The 16504-nt window shown below is 45.9% G+C and overlaps 1 pseudogene; it reads left to right on the plus strand.

Annotated features, from left to right (window-relative positions):
• The window catches only part of LOC137155120 (zinc finger protein 850-like), a 36662-nt pseudogene that overhangs the window by 8061 nt on the left and 12097 nt on the right, over positions 1-16504 (plus strand).

Genomic DNA, 16504 nt, shown 5'->3' on the forward strand with positions numbered 1-16504 from the left:
TGGGGTGTTCCCCGTCTAGACCTGTTCGCTTCAGCCGGGAACAGGAAATGCCCGAGGTTCTGTTCGCTCAGGGGTCGAGAACCGGGCTCGCTGTCCAATGCCTTCTTGATAGACTGGACGGGGGATCTGATGTACGCATTCCCCCCCATTCTGCTCCTGCCCCAAGTCCTTCTCAAGTTCAAGAGGGACAGGGCAAACATCATACTGATCGCCCCAGTTTGGCCGAGACAGCATTGGTACAGTATGCTGCTCGACCTCTCCATCACCGAACCGATTCCGCTACCCAGACGGTGCGACCTGATCTCCCAGGACCACGGGAGATTGTTGCACCCGACCTGGACTCCCTCCACCTCACTGCCTGGAGACTCTGTGGCTGACGGAGGGAGAGAGGGCCTGTTCCTTTCAGGTTCAGCAGGTCCTTCTGGGCAGCAGGAAACCATCCACGCAAGTAACGTATACAGCTAAGTGGCGGAGGTTCTCGGGGTGGGCAGAATCAGATGGTTACATCCGAGCTTCTCACCCATACAGGCTATCTTAGAGTACCTGCTGCAGCTTAAACTGCAAGGCTTGGCCCTAGCTTCCCTCAAGGTACACGTAGCAGCCATTTCAGCTTTCCACCAGCCAATGGAAGGGCGGTCCCTGTTCTCTCACCCCATGTCGGTGAGGTTCCTTAAGGGGGTGGAGAGGACTTTCCCTCAGGTGCGGGACCCAGTGCCACCCTGGGACCTCAACTTGGTCCTCAATAGACTGATGGGACACCCCTTTGAGCCCATGGCCACATGCTCCCTTCTCCTTTTATCGTGGAAGGTAGCCTTCCTGGTGGCCATCACCTCGGCCAGGAGGGTCTCCGAACTAAGGGCGTTGACCTCGGAGCCCCCTACACAGTTTTTTATAAGGATAAGGTCCGGCTGAGACTTCACCCGGCTTTTATGCCTAAGGTGGTGTCTCAGTTCCACTGTAATCAGGACATTTTCCTTCCTGTGTTCTTTCCAAAACCCCACGGTTCGGAGGAGGAAAGGAGAGGACATTCGCTGGATGTCAGACGAGCCTTGGCCTACTATATCGAGCGGACCAAGCCCTTCCGGAGGTCGACACAGCTGTTCGTAGCTGTGGCAGACAGGATGAAAGGCTCTCCTGTCTCCACCCAGCGAATCTCCAACTGGATTACTGCCTGCATCAGAGCATGTTACGAGCAGGCAGGAGTACCCCTCCCAGGTGCGGTAAGAGCACACTCTACTAGGGCCCAGGCCTCTTCCGCAGCCTTCCTGGAGCGGGTTCCCCTGCAGGACATCTGCAGAGCAGCGACCTGGTCGTCAGTCCATACGTTCACATCGCACTACGCCATCGTGGAGCAGGCAAGGGAATATGCGGGGTTCGGCAGAGCCGTGCTGTCAAGAGCAGGTCACCGATAACTCCTACCCTCCTCCAAGGTATGGCTAATTAATCACCTACATTGGAATGCATATGAGCAATCACTCGAAGAGAGAAAACAAGGTTACTTACCAGTAACTGTTGTTCTTCGAGATGTGTTGCTCATATCCATTCCAAACCCACCCCCGTCCCCACTGTCGGAGTTGGCAGAAAGAAGGGACTGGGGGCCCGCGGGGCCAGCAGCGCCCTTTATACCGCGATATGAGCGCGGCACTCCAGGGGGCGCCTGAGCTGGCCATGCGGGGCTTGCTAGGGAAAAAGGTTCCGGGAATCTGTGCACTGGGCGCGCACACACCTACATTGGAATGGATATGAGCAACACATCTCGAAGAACAACAGTTACTGGTAAGTAACCTTGTTTTTCTTACCCAGTTGAGTTGAGCTGAGTTGTGTTGAATAGTGGGGGAAAAATGACTTGAACGCAGATGTCAAGTGGGCCAAATGATCTACATATGAAGCTTCAAGTGATTTTGTAGAAATAGTTGAAGCTTTTTTCATTTTAAGCTGACAAGTCTGGAACTCAGAAAACTTTCTTTGAAAAAATTCTACTGGCTTACCTGCATGCCCAGGGTGTTTTGTCTTCCAATGTCATTACAAATGTGCTGGCTTCATACTGTCATTTGATAGAGTTTCTCCACAAAGGAAACACAAAGCTTGAAGTGGATTGGTACTCACTTTACATTACCGTATAATATAGAGAGCAGTATAAACAAGTCGCTGTCTGTATGAAATTTTAGTTTGTGCTACTTTGGTATTAGTAGCCTTTTGTAGCTTTTTATGTAGTCTCTTGTAAAAGTAGGCAAATATCCTAGATGAATTGACATGCCCCCTAGTTGAGACCACACTGGGCTAGGTGGACCATTGGTCTAACGCAATATGGCCATTCTTATGTGCTTATGTGCACAACACATCTTGCAGAACAACAATTACAGTGCAGGTAAGAAACCATTTTTTTATGCTTTAGTTAAATAAGTTACTGGACACCCTCTATGGGTAACTGGCTGAAATGTAATGACCTGTGATATACAAGAGGTCACCTAGATGAACCAATGATCCTTTCTGGTCTTAAACTCTGTGAATCTATGAATAATTCTGTCTCATCTTTCCACAGCCACTATTGTGTCTGTCACATCCTCATGGCAGACATCTTTCAGGGCTTCCCAGCCAACCTGATTGACTCCAAGTAGGGTTCTCTGCCTTCACTCATACTTTTGCTCAGATTTCATATGGGAAACGGAAGAAGAATTGTCCCCATTGTTAAGGGAAGGATCAGAATTCAGCTCATGATTTTAGCCCCATTTGTGACAAACTTTACATCAGCTTTGATTCTGTGTGCTCTGGGGCAGGGATTGATTTCTTATTACTTGTCTGTATAACACGTACCACAGTGGTGCCCTGATCCTTGATTGGGGCTCTTGGGCATTGCTATTAGAAAAATAACACATGATTTCAGAAGACAGAATCAACTTGATTATTTTTATTGACTAATATAAATAAATCAATCTCTGTCAGGGCACCCTTTAAATAGAGTGCTCTAAATATGTTGCTGGGATGTTTTGGCTCTAATGTTTGTTTAGAAGGTTATTTTGGCTGGGTTGAAAGCAGCAGCACCTCTTAGGGGTCACCTCTAATGATGGTAGGTATTGTATGTTCAAATGGAAATATGATTTTTCAAGTTGTATCCCTTTCAATTCCCCTTCCTCGGGTGTCCTTCCTCTCCAATGACTCATCTCTGGATTCTCATTTTAATACACCAGGTGATGGGATTGTGAGTGAGAATGATGAGTATCCCTACCAGAATGGTCCCAAATCAATGGAACCACATGATACATTATCAGGAATATCCCAAAAGAATGTTTCCCAGAGTCCTGAGCAAGGAAAAGGCTGTGAGGGTCAGCGCAGATCAGAAAGGCATCAGAGAACTGCTCCAGAGAAGAGACGAGGTAAATCAACTGCTTGTGAAAGAGGTTTCAGGAAATTGCCAGACATTATCCAGCAGAGAAATATCACTATGGAGAGATCAACAATATGTGATGACTGTGGGAAAAGCTTCAGGGTTAGCTCAAACCTCAGACAGCACCAGAGAATCCACACCGGAGAGAAACCTTTTGGATGTATCGAGTGTGGGGAAAGCTTCCGACAGCGCTCGCATCTTATTCAGCATCAGACAAAGCACACGGGGGTGAGACCCTATGAATGCGCTGAGTGTGGGAAAAGTTTCACTGTGAGCTCAAACCTTATTCGGCATCAGATAATCCACACAGGAGAAAAACCCTATAAATGTGCTGAATGTGGCAAGAGCTTTAGTGGGAATTCGCAGCTTATCCAACACCGGAGAATCCACACAGGTGAGAAACCCTACAAATGTGGTGACTGCGGGAAGAGCTTCAGTGTGAGCTCAGCCCTTACTCGTCATCAGCGAACCCACACTGGAGAGAAACCTTATGAATGCAGCGACTGCGGGAAAAGCTTCAGTCAGAGCTCAGACCTTATGAAACATCAGAGAATTCACACGGGAGAGAAGCCCTATGAGTGCACTGACTGTGGGAAGAGCTTTTGTGTGAGCTCTCATCTTATTCAACATCAGAGAATCCACACAGGAGAGCGGCCCTATGAGTGTGCCGACTGCAGGAAAAGTTTCAGCCAGAGCTCAGACCTTATGAAACATCAGCGAATCCACACGGGAGAGAGACCGTATGAATGTGCTGAGTGTGGAAAAAGCTTTAGTTGGAGCTCAGCACTTATCAAACATAGCAGAATCCACACTGGGGAGAGACCCTATGAATGTGCCGAGTGTGGAAAAAGCTTCAGTCAGAGCTCGCACCTTGTTCAGCATCAGAGAATCCACATGGGAGGGAATCCCTAAGAATGGGCTGAGAGTGGGGAAGGCGTTGTGTGAGATATCCCTCCACAGTCTCCTAATGGGTAGAAGCCAAGTGTGTTTCTTTGGGCCTGTAGGACTTTGACCTGTTCATACAGCATGAAAAGTGGATTGTTGAAGTGTTGGTGATCAAGTTAGACAAAGAGGAAACATTGGTGCAGGGAGATGAGTCGTGTAGAGGCCTGAGGTGTGGAGAGGAATGTGTGGTGGGAGCCAGAGGAGGGATTAGGAGATGCTGGAGGGGATGATGGATCATTTGGGGAGGGAGGGGGAGCAGGTAGTATAATTAGGGGGAAGTCACTTTGAGAGGGTATTAATACATCTATTTAGGAGAAAAGATAAAATTGCCCATTTCTCTGTGCATGGGGTGGACTTCAGACAATTGATAGTAGGAATTTCACAGTCAAGTGGGGGCGTCATAGGAACTGCATGGCTTACAGCTGTGGAATGGTGAGATGCCTGGGGTGGAATGAAGCCTACTCCTGGCTCCAGTAGGGAGCATCTTCTTGAGGTCATAGCAGGGTGTGAAGATGTTTTCCCAGCTCTGCCACTTACTTGTTCTACAGCCTCAGGTAAGTCACTCCAGTTCTCTGTGCCTTTGTTTCCCATTTGTACAAATGGGCTAATAACCACTCACCTCAAATACTGTTTAATATAGACTCATAAGAATTGGGATCACATTAAGTGTTGCACAAAAAAGGATAGAATGGTCCCTGCCCAGAAGAATTTATATAATCTAAAACTAGGTTCTTTTTCTAGGGTTCTCTTGTGCTTGTTTATAGGTGGTGGTGATGGTGGTTGGGGGGGAGTTTGAGACCTTTTCAACTTTGTTTTGGTCTTGTTACTTAAGTTTTCATATTTGGTGTACAGCAAAGCTACACTGAGCTGATCAGACTCAAGCATAGGGGGTGGCTATAGGATGTACCACACATGTAAAGTTACACATCAAACTTCTTATTTTATATACAGTTACACATTACATTGCATTTACTATACATTGCATTACACATTTGGAGATTGACTTGGTTACTTTGTATGAACCAATTCCTGTACAGCAAGCTTTGTCCATGCACTGTCCGTGTATGACTTACTCTTCACCTCCTCTTACGTTTCAGGCTTATTTTATTCATTGTTATTTTGTCCATTGTAAGTGGTTCCCTGAGTGTTTCTCCTTATCTCAGCTAGCACACAGTGCTGATCCATTTACCTTGCTAATCCTGTCTCCCAAGAAATGAGGCCTCACCCACATCCAATTACTCACGTCAAACCCAATGTACATTCCCTGCTTTTGTTCGTTTTTATATATTACTGTATGTATTATTTGCATTATTTGGGGGGGGTTATGCTTTTAAAAAAAAGTTTATTAATTAGCAATATATTTTAAGATTATAGTAGTTGTAATTATTTGAATTATTATTAATATTAGGCTTAAAGTATGAACCAGGAGATGCAAGTTTACTTTTTATGTATAGCCCACCAGGGTGTAATTTTATAAGCTTGCTTTGCTTTCAAAATATATTTTTGTAGTTTTAAATTTGCTTTTATTTTAATTACATTTTTAAAAATTGGTAGGAGCTATAATGTTTTTATTTATTACTACAGGAAATTTAGATGTGAAACAGCACATAAGCTAATTAAAATACAACTTATACTGGAAGTGGTTTTCTTTAACTATTACACAGTACTTACCATTTTTAGTATAGATTGGTAAAATAAACCTATGTTTTAGCATTTAAACTGTACTGTGCCTTTTGGAGACTGTTTTTTTAAAGTGACCCGACATGCCAGCAGCTTTGTGTGTACAACATTACAATTGCATGTGTGTTTTTTGGGTGCAAACAGCAATACAAGTTTGGGGATTTTTAAACTTTGCATTGTTTTGCGATCATATTTGAAGAGGGAAAACAATTTTTTTTTTTTTTTTTTTTTTTTTTTTTTGACATTGTGGGTTGCAGTGCTTTTACATTTAATTTTACGGTATTGGACTCTTGTTAATTTTTTTATTTTGCACTAACTGGTGTTACTTTTTTGTACTACGTTTTAAATTTTTTTGTGGTGATAAAAGAGGGCAAGTTTTTTTTGCTTTATATTACTTAAGGCTGCTTTTACTTTGTAAAGCATGTATTTTTACATACTACACGTTATTATTAGAACATATTGACTTAATTTTATATTTTTTAAAAGCAATTACAACATTATTATCAATGGTTCCCCCTTATCTTAGTTAGCACAGACATTCTGTTTCCAGCCTGCTAATTCATTTACCTCCCTCATCCTGTCTCCCAAAAAATAATGCCTCACACCAATTACTCACACCAAGCCAGGCCTATATTAAGGTGGGGCTCAGCTTGTTTATTACTAAGATTTTTCTTGGAGCTATAGGGTTGGGAGACCTTTTTTCCTTTTTCTGTAGGCTGACGTGAACTTTCTGGCAATGTGGGCTTCAGAGAGCATCATAGTTTAATTCTAGTTTCAAAAAACAGTCTTTATCCTTTATTAAAATTCTTAATAAAAACTTGTTTTAAAAACGCCTTTCTGTCCTCCAATTTCCTGGAAATGTTTTCAGTACCTGAGCTGTTTGAGACAAAGATTCCCAAGGTGACAAGATTCCCCCTTACTCATTTATCTCTCCATATCCATCCCATCATCAGGAATCCGGGGCAGATGTGCACTAAACAGCTTGCTGAGGCCCTGGCTACTTGAAGGAAATTTGCACCAGTGTAGTGAATGTACTCTGATGCCAACTCCTTGAGGCAGACATGCTGCATAGCACAAAGTGAGGCTTTCATTGGGTAGCTCCATTTGCTAACACCAATGTAGTGATACATGTATGACTTTCCTTAATGTAAATAGGGCAGTAGAGCTAGAATGGCTACTTTCTGAAAGCCTGGACATATGAACTTTTTCAGCTGGGGCCAGTCTATCTCCTTCTCCCTGGCAGCATCTTTGGTACCTGTTTCCTCTCTGTTGATTTCATTTCTCTTTAGGGATTTAATTAACTGTTTTTATTTAAAGAGAACAGCAAGAGTTCATTTCAGAGGTTCTGGCCAGACTGCCTCCCAGGCTTCTGGTTGTCATCAATTGACCACCTCCTGTCCCAATTTTCTGGTACTTTTTGGAATACTCAATGCCCTGGTGTGTTTCCTCAATACTTCACTTGCCCATCTTCTGTATCAAAATTGCATCTTGGAGGTTCTGGCTTTGGAGATGGGTCTACCGAATTTCAACATCTGGTCTCTGATTACAAATCAGTCTACTTGTCTTTGCACAGGTCAGCAAACTGACATCATTAGACAAAATATCTGACTCTTATCTTACAATCTAAAATTATTAGTTAAATCATCTTAGTCTGGTATTTTAGAACAGACTCATATGTCATTTAAACAGGAGAGAATCAAAACCATTCTGACTGGGAAATTTTTCCAGGATCTCTTGGAGAGAAAGTGAGATTTAATTCCTGGACTAGATAAATGGGGTTGGAAGGACTGGTGATGACAGAGAAATATTCCAAAGGAGCCTAGAAAGACTGGAAATATAGGCAGGAAATGACAAAATGGGAATGAATTTTAGCGGAAATTTGAAATCTTAATGATGAATTGGAAGAGAGGATGAAAACTGGAAAGCAGCAATGGGAGAAAGGAAGGGGGCAGTGATCTTGCTATATATGTGATATATGTATGCAAAGTCTTCATAGCATGAAACAAGGAAGGGAAACCAAATATCCCTTTCTTCATCCTCATCAAGAGACTGGAGGCAGATAATATCAATGGGAGAGTTGGGGGTGGGGAAGGAACTCACTGCAGGAGGAATGGTTCTTTTTCTTCCTGAAATCAGTGCATGTGGGGAGGATTCCTGAGGCAGTCAGAGGTGGAAACTGTGGGGTGAGCAGGGTCTTTCCAGATGCTTAGCATAGGGCCTCTCTTTAGCTGCTTGTCTCAGTGGCATAGGAGGAGGCATATTGCCTGGAACCCAGCAGTGTAGTCCTTTGCATCCCCAGCACAGATTATTGGTGGTGAGTGAGGAGATGGATGGTCTGGAGGATATGGATCTAGCTTGAACTATATGGAGAGCCAGTGAGCAGCTGGCACATCAATGAAATCAGCTCATGGTGAAGCAGGATGTGTGTGCTTCTCTGTGCTCTTCTGACTCCAGCATATTATTTTGCCAGCAGTCAGTAAAATGAAATTAAGGACTGGAGCAGGGTTAGAGGGAAGAATGTAATGGGTCTGATGCCTCTTCTGACCTTCCTGGTATGAAATGTCTCCTCAGACAACGTTGTCTGCAGTGTTGTAGCTGTTGTTGGGCCCAGGATATTAGAGAGACAAGGTGAGTGAGGTAATCTTTTATTGGACCAACTTCTGTTGGTGAGAGAGACAAGCTTTCAAGCCCCACAGAGCTCTTCTTCAGGATCTGGAGTTGGTCACCCACCTTGGCTCCCCAGACAATACCAGTTTGGCAGCAGCAGCAGCTTACAATAGTTAAGGTTGAAGCCTGATTTTTTTAACCTTCTTCACCCAAGCTTTCCAAAAAAGAAGTGTATCCCCCTGAAAATTTTACGCACAGTATGTCAGCCCTGAGCAGAGTTTGGTGGGCAGTCTGGTAAAATTCAGTCTGGTAAAAAATGCTCTGCCTCATCCTGACTCCAGACCAGATGCCTGGGAGAAAGGGGGTAGCCACTCCAGGGGTGTCAGTTGAAAGGGGGGGTGGCAGAAAGAGCCAGAGAGGAAGGGAGTATCCAGCTTTCCTTATAGAGTGACTATTTTTTCAATATTCCCAATTCTCAGTTGAGAAACTCTGTCAAGTTAGGTTCCCATGGGGGCCAAGGCCAGGCCCAGGCCTACCACAGCATTGTGAAGGGAACGACTGCCCAAGGGCCAGCTCAGCTGGCTACCTCAACTGCCATAACTTACATCCTGATCCCTGAAAGTTACTTCAGCCATGAGGAAAAGCAGAAAGCTTATATCTGAGAGTGTTTCCCCAGTGTGAGGAGGACTCAGACCATCCCTTGGAGCTGAAAAGCTATTTCTGAGATCCAGACTTCTCTGTGGATCATCACATTCCTCAGACAAGACAGACACTGGCCCACAGTGCCTGCAACATCTACAAGGACACCCCTGACAGGTACCTGGAGCTAGGAAGGGTCAGTAAAATGTGAGTAAGGGCTGGAGCAGGGTTATAGTATAGAATGTATTTAGTGTGATATTCCCATTGTCCTTCCTAATAAAAACTGTCACAACTAACATTTCAGTATCAAAATGATTCAAAGCTTTAGGACACAGTTTCTTTTATACTCTTCTCTGGAACACTGTAGTTATCCTTACTAGAAGATCCCTATCAAAAACTTCTTTACTCTTTCCTGAGTGTTATTTTCCTGCATTTATAAATGTTGTGAACATTGCAAGTTTTGCCAATTGTTATTTCCCCCCCTCACTGAAATAAAATTTCATTCTGAATGTGTCACTGAATATATATAACACCTGCTTCTCCCCAGTCTTCAAAGTCCCTTTTACTAAACAGAAAGCTATTCTCCTTTTTATATATTGGTAAGAGAGACTATTGAAAATGGCTGTAATTTCTTGGCAACAGAATCCCGTTTTTATAGTAAACGTAAGGTAATAGTATACCGGGCGGGGGGGGGGGGGGTGCTGGTGTGAATATGGATATTAGTTTATATATTCCCCCGTTTAGGGACCACCCAGTGCGGCTCCTTTGTGTGCTGTCCTGTCTCCTTACAGGCTGCTCTGCTGGGCTGGCTGGATAGCTGCAAATCACGGGACTGTCACAAAACCAAGTTACAATGTGTGTGTGTGTGTGTGTGTCTCTTCTGTAATTGCGCGGCCCCCGCCGCCTTCTTCTTCTTCTTCTTCATCAACATCATCACTGGAAGGGAGTCGGGAATGTCCCTCGCTGAGACCCGTTAAAACTGTCACATGACCGCTCCTGGTTCAGCAGGGAGAAGAAAGAAACCGTGGCTCTGATGCCGTAGCAGTGTCACATGACTAGGGCTGCTGCCGCCTGTTTCCTTCGCAGGCGGGGCGCCGGCTGCTGCTGCTCCTCCCGCCCCGGCTTTCCCGGCTGTGTGCCGGGCTTGTTCCGGGACCAGCCTAGCCACGCCGCGGCCTGGGGGCGGCTCAGACTGTAACTAGCCGCTTAGGGAAACCCCGGACTCTCCAAGCGCCAACGCCCGAGCCGGAGGCTGCAGGTAACGGAGAGATCTCGGGCGATGTGGTTCTGTACAAATGCCCCCGCCTGCCCCCGCCCGGGGTGTCTGCGAGTCCCAGCCCCGCGGGCTGCACTGACAGAGGCCGGCCGGCCGGCTCGCCGAGCCACTGCTGGGACAGTAGCAAGTGCACCGGGAAATGGAGCAGCCGGAGAGGGAAGGGGTGAGACGGGAAAGGGAAAATAAGAAGAGGGGTGAGGAGCGCCAAGAGAAGCCCTGCCCGGGTCTGGGGCTGGAGCATCAGCGAGAAGAATTAATCTAAAGGGAGACAGGCTGACAGGCCTTGGCTTGTTTATGCACCCTGCTAATGCAGGATTATGCTGCCCTCCCAGACACTGTAAGGGAAACTACCCAAAGTGCAGCCCCCTTCTTCTGCTCTCTTGCAGTGTTCTGCTCAGGCGTCGCTGAAGGGAGGTTACAGCAGAGTCTGGTGGCATGTGCTGGGTCTGCACTGTGACAGAGGGACCAAGTGGCTCAGAGTTTAGAATATTTGTGCACAAGGAAAGAGCCTGAGGGGACGTTAGCTTTAAAATGGACAGCAATCCTTGATGAAATCTTCTCAGTTGCCCTGATCTGCAGTAGAACAACAGCCATGGGTCACTCCACCCCATCTCCTGGGGAGCCAGGGGGTGAAATGATGGCAGGGGAGCTGGCTCAGGGAACTGTTAATGGTGATATCAGGAAAAGGATGGGGAAGCAGTGAATTCATGAAGGCAGGAGGGAGACATTGCAGTGTTGCCAACCCGCATGATAATGGGTGTTTCTCTTAAAGCTCTAGCTTTGTGATTATGTGAGAATCTATTGTGATTTCTTTTTTTTTTTTTTTTAATCTATCCCTTTTTGTTGTGGAGAGACGCTTGAGAACATGACTTCTAAAAGGCTCAAAAACCAGAATGCAAATAAATAGTTATTTAAATAATATATATGCTATTTGAATACTTGGGTTAGCAATGCCTTAAGTGAGGGGTGGAGGCAGCTCTTCAGGACAGGTGCGTGGCAGCAGGCAGTGCCACCAGCATAGAACAGGGGACTTGCTTCTGCTCTGCAGCAGCCTGGCAAGGGGACCACCACACACAGCAAATGTCTGGGCCTGTGGGGAGAGATTGTACCTCCTATTTTCTACCTTTGGGAAGGCGGTTCAGAGATTCCACATCTCCCTCTGCCCAGGGCTTCCAAGGGGAAGAGAACTGTGACATTGACTGTCTGGTCACTCACATGGAATCACAGTCCCCTCCACTTGTTCTGTTCTCTGATGGGCCCTGGTCTCTGTCAGTCAGACATCTGCAAGTGGCTTAGTATTGTTCTCTTCCTCAGCGCCCCAGTTTGTGAAGAGCTGAATCTCCTACTGGTGGCACAACACCCATCCTAGCACACATCTGACTTTAGCATGAGGTATTTCCCTTCCATGCAACTGAAACGTGCCCTCAGTAAAGAGAGCCCTGATCTTGACCATTTCTCCTTCCCTGAGCAGGATTTCCAGTTATCAAACTGGAGATGATCTCCTGCATGGAACAAAAGGGAGAGCTGTTGATCTCCTCTCTCCTGAGCTATGAGGAAAAGGTGATGCCAAACGGCACCTGCACAGGTGAGAAGTAAGCTAAACTATCTCGGGAATAGTCAGTGAGTGAAAATCTGGAATTTCTTCATCCCTGTTGTGAGTTCCCACCACTTTATCTTGTCTCACTGTGGCCACTATTGTAACCAGTATTTTTTGAGTCTTTGTGCATATGCCTCGTGTGTGAGATCACAATCTTTAACCAGTCCATTGGGGCTGCATCTGTACCCTGCATATCCTTGTGTCCTCCATCTGAGGGCATAAAGAGCAGAGTGGCTACAACAGTTCCTGTCTTTGTCCATCTTGTAGTGGATTTATTCCCTGGCTGACGGCCACTGCTGTTGCTTATTTTGTTTGTGTGAGAACCATGTGCCTGATAGATGTTTGATATGCCAGCCCTTCTCATCAAGAATCCATCCGTCGAGGGATACTCATCTGAAGCTGTTTCTCCTGAAGAAGTCAAGGAGGGGAACATCTCATCCAGAAGAATGCACCTCTGATGCTAAAAAAGGACATGCATTCTTGAAATCATATCAAGTCAGTACTCCTGTGAGTCGAGACCCAACACCTTAGACCAGTACAATAAGAGATCACATTCAGCCTCAGTTAGCCATCCCTAGATTCCTAATCCACACCTGGCAACATTGGGAGTGCCAAAGACCAACCCTGCCTCCCCCACACTGTGGCAAGGCAGGTCAGAGCACCAGTCAAAAGACTCCCGGCACCCATCTGCCTCCCCATAAAAGGAGAAGTCTGAGAGTCCTAAGAAGAGTCATATCCATTCTCCCTCCTACCAGGAGTTAAACATTAAGCCCTCTCCTTCAGCAGGGGTTAGTGAGGCAGGAATGCCTGCCTGCTCAGTACCAAGCAAGGTCAAATCAACTCATGTGCCAGAGTCCAAAACCAGCAGTCTTTCTTGACGCCAAAGCCCTTGGTACCAGAACAAGCACTGGTGGTTGAGTCCCTTATGGTTCCAACAGATGACCTGTTGTCTGCAGTCACCATATCACTGGTACTGTCTGCAGTCGCCAAGATCACTACTTATAGCACTGATACACACGCCTAAACTCCTGGTACCAGTACCCATGCAATCCTCCCCCAGAAGATCAGCACCTCCTTTTGAAGGATATTTATTCCTCCTCCTCCTCCTCTCTTGACCATGCTTTTTCTCCCTCCCCTAGCTAGAAACCATCCCCAAGTTCTTCTCCCTGTGCAACTGGATCAGGTGGTAGGTCACCTTCTTGCCCTGTGGCTCCTCATCCTAGGGACCCATCTCACCCATCACATTCTGCCTGGCCATCACCTTGGCCTACTCAACCCTATCAGCCTTTTCCTTTTAATATTCCCTCTTGGTCACACCAGACATATTGGAGCCCTCCCTCCAAAGCTTCTCCCTCTCATTAATCTGTGCAATGATGAAGATCTTGCTCCCTTGCTGCTTCCATTTTGACTCCCCATACTGAGGTGTCCCAATGGATAGAGAAGGGGTGGAAGAATACTTGGATAAGGAATACCATGGCCAGTAATCTCTAGATCCAGCTGCTGCCTCTCCAATGGACCTCTCGTCTTCCTCTCCTGAGGAAGCAGTATCTTCAGCATCAGTCCTGGCCTCAGATGATTTTAAAGCCTTTCAGGGTCTGCTAGTCAGAATCACTGAGACACTGGAGTTGAGACTGTAGTGGTTCAGCCAGAAGGCCCAAAACGTTTTGATACTCTCCATCTTGGGCAGGCTAGTAATGCCCATCAACAAAGGCATATTGAAACCAGCCAAAGACCTCTGGCAAACCCCTGCTAGCCAACCCAAACTGCTGAATGTGCAGAGCAGTTTGGATGGAGTTAAATCAAAATCATTTAACTCATGTTTAAATCAGCAATCAGGAAACCTTGGTTTAAATAGCTTACTTTTAATCTTCATTTGCATTTGTACTTTTTTAGTTACTTTCCTAAAGAAATGTTCAATCTCATTGGTTGGTATAACTATTAAAACATAGTGCTTTTCAACCAAATATAGCCTAAATTTGATACCTTTTACTAACCAAGGTATAGACATTTAGTTAAACAAACAATAGAATGCAGCCAATAGTAGGACAGATGATGGGAGGGAGCCACCCGGGAGGCATGTCTGTGCAAGATCCTAAACGTTCACTCAGGGTGACTAGCGCATCCTGCTGCTTGCGCTGCTGTAGCTGCATTCTATTTTTAGCATGCTAACTTAGGTAAGAGCTAGTGTGAGTATGCCTCCTCAAGCTGGGAATCGCACCCCCAGCTCGAAGTATACACGTACCCTGTGGGATCACCTGTAACAAGTGCAGGAATCATATGTTCATATGTAAATAAGATTTTCAAGTTGTCTTCTTGTTCTAAGATTTCCTTTCTCCCCAGTGACTCACCTCTGGAATCTCATTTTATTGACTAGGTGATGGGATTGTGAGTGAGAATGAAGAGGAGAATCTGCACCAGGAAGGTCCTGAGTCAATGGAACCACAGGGCATGTTATCACGACTACCCCAAGGGAATATTCCCCAGAGTACTGAGCAGAGAAAAACTTGTGAGGGTCAATGCAAATCGGAAAGGTATCCGAGAACTGCTTCAGGGAGGAGACAAAGTAAATCAACTTCACGTGAAAGAGCTTTCAGAAAACTGCCAGACATTGTCCAACAGGGAAATCCCATGAGGGGGAGATCGATAATGTGTGATGACTGCGGGAAAAGCTTCAGGGTTAGCTCAAATCTCAGGCAGCACCAGAGAATCCACACTGGAGAGAAACCCTTTGGATGTGATGAGTGTGGGGAAAGTTTCCGGCAGCGCTCACATCTTATTCAGCATCAGAGAATCCACACAGGGGAGAGACCCTATGAATGTGCCGAGTGTGGGAAAAGCTTCAGTATGAGCTCAAAACTCATTCGGCATCAGATAATCCACACAGGAGAAAAACCCTATAAATGTGCCGAATGTGGCAAGAGCTTTAGTGGGAACTGGCAGCTTATCCAGCACCAGAGAGTCCACACAGGAGAGAGACCCTACGAATGTGGTGACTGTGGGAAGAGCTTCAGTGTGAGCTCAGCTCTTACTCGTCATCAGAGAACCCACACTGGAGAGAAACCTTACGAATGTGCTGAGTGTGGGAAAACCTTCAGTCAGAGCTCAGAGCTTATGAAACATCAGAGAGTCCACACAGGCGAGAGACCCTATGAGTGTGTTGAGTGTGGGAAGAGCTTCACTGTGAGCTCTGCCCTCATTCAGCATCGGCGATTCCACATGGGGGAAAGACCTTATGAATGTACCGAGTGTGGGAAAAGCTTCACGGTGAGCTCACACCTTATTCAGCACCGGAGATTCCACACTGGGGAAAGGCCCTACGAATGTGCTGACTGTGGGAAAACATTCCTTTGGCGATCAGCCCTTCTTCGACATCAGAGAATCCACACAGGAGAGAGACCCTACGAATGCGCCGAGTGTGGGGAAAGCTTCCGTCAGAGTGCTCACCTTATCCAGCATCGCAGAATCCACACTGGGGAGAGACCCTATGAATGTGTCAACTGTGGGAAAGGCTTCACTGTGAGCTCTGCCCTCATTCGACATCAGAGAATCCATATGGGGGAGAAACTTTAAGAATGGGCTGAAAGTGGGGAAAGCTTCATATATCTCTCCAGGGTCTCCCAATAGATGGAAGCCAGTTGTGTTTCTACTTTGGGCCCACAGGGCTCTTCCCTGTTCGTAGTGAATGAAAAATGCTTCATTGAGAATGGAATGTAAGTGGTCGAGTTAGACAAAGAGGCAGTGTTGGTGCTGGAAGAATTGTCGTGTAGGGCCCTGAGATGTGAAAAGGAATGTGTGGTGGGAGCCACAGAAGGGACCAGGAGGTGCTGGGGGGTGGGTCATTTGGGGGATGGAAGGAGAGTAGGTAGTGTAATTAAGGGGAAGTCATTTTTAATAAATATATTTAAGAGGAATGGAAAAAAGAGCACAGGGAGGGCCTCAGACAGTTTATAGCGGGGAAGTGGAGCATCTTCTAGCAGATGGAGCAGAAGATGGAAAGTCAAGACTCTTGGGTTGTATTCCCAAATCTGTCGCAGACTTGTTTGGTAACTCCGGACAACTCACTTCATCTAACTGTGCCTTAGTTCCCCCATCTGTAAAACGGAGACAATAGTAATAATAATGAGAATCACCCCCACAGGAGGATTTTGCTATTTAATACCTATATTAAGGAAGTGCCCGGAGGTCTCATCAGGAATTGGGGCTGTATTGTACAAGGTGGTGCACAACAAAGTTTGCACCGTTCCTGTCCGGAAGAGTTTACAATGTAAGAAACCAGCATCCTTCTCTGGGACTTTGTAGCCCTTGTTACTGACAAGAATTTTTCTTGAAGTTATGGGCTTTGAGGATTCTTTTCCTTTTTCTACGTGCAGGGAGT

This window comes from Emydura macquarii, unplaced genomic scaffold (genome assembly GCF_026122565.2).
Source record: "Emydura macquarii macquarii isolate MOO-44397 ecotype Brisbane River unplaced genomic scaffold, CSIRO-AGI_Emac_v2 contig_1348, whole genome shotgun sequence".
NCBI lineage: Eukaryota > Metazoa > Chordata > Testudines > Chelidae > Emydura > Emydura macquarii.